We start from the raw sequence: 509 nt of genomic DNA on the forward strand, positions 1-509 counted from the left end.
CAGTGCCAGCCCTGCGCTCAGCGCTGCTGCCCCTCCACACCTCCTCACCGGCACAAGCAAACTCCCCAAAAAGGGGAGTTTGAGAAAGAAAAGGTATTTCAGAACTAGAATGTTGCACCTTCCTGCCTTCCTGGTGTTGAGCTGCCGTTTGAATTCAAAACAGGATGGAAAAAGGTGTGCAAAGTACCTCGTCCCCTGGAAAACGCAATGTATTTTTGCTAATACCAGGGGATTTTGGCAAGGTGCTGTCACAACCACTCCAACAAGAACCAAGAATAATGGGAATTTTAAAAATTTGTTATATTGCCTGTGCTTATCCCTCAGCGAGGGCAACAGAGCAGGGGGGCTCAGGCTGGGGCAGGCCCAGCTCTCACCCACAGCCCCCCCAGCTCCTTCTCCCAGGGCTGCTCGCTCTGCTCACCCCAGCCGGGGTTGATCCCGGGATTGCCCTGGCCCCGGGCAGCTCCCGCACTCGTTCTTTCCGGCACACTCGGTCCGAGGGCGCGGCC

This window comes from Geospiza fortis, unplaced genomic scaffold, assembly GCF_000277835.1.
Source record: "Geospiza fortis unplaced genomic scaffold, GeoFor_1.0 scaffold488, whole genome shotgun sequence".
NCBI classification, from domain to species: Eukaryota; Metazoa; Chordata; class Aves; order Passeriformes; family Thraupidae; genus Geospiza; species Geospiza fortis.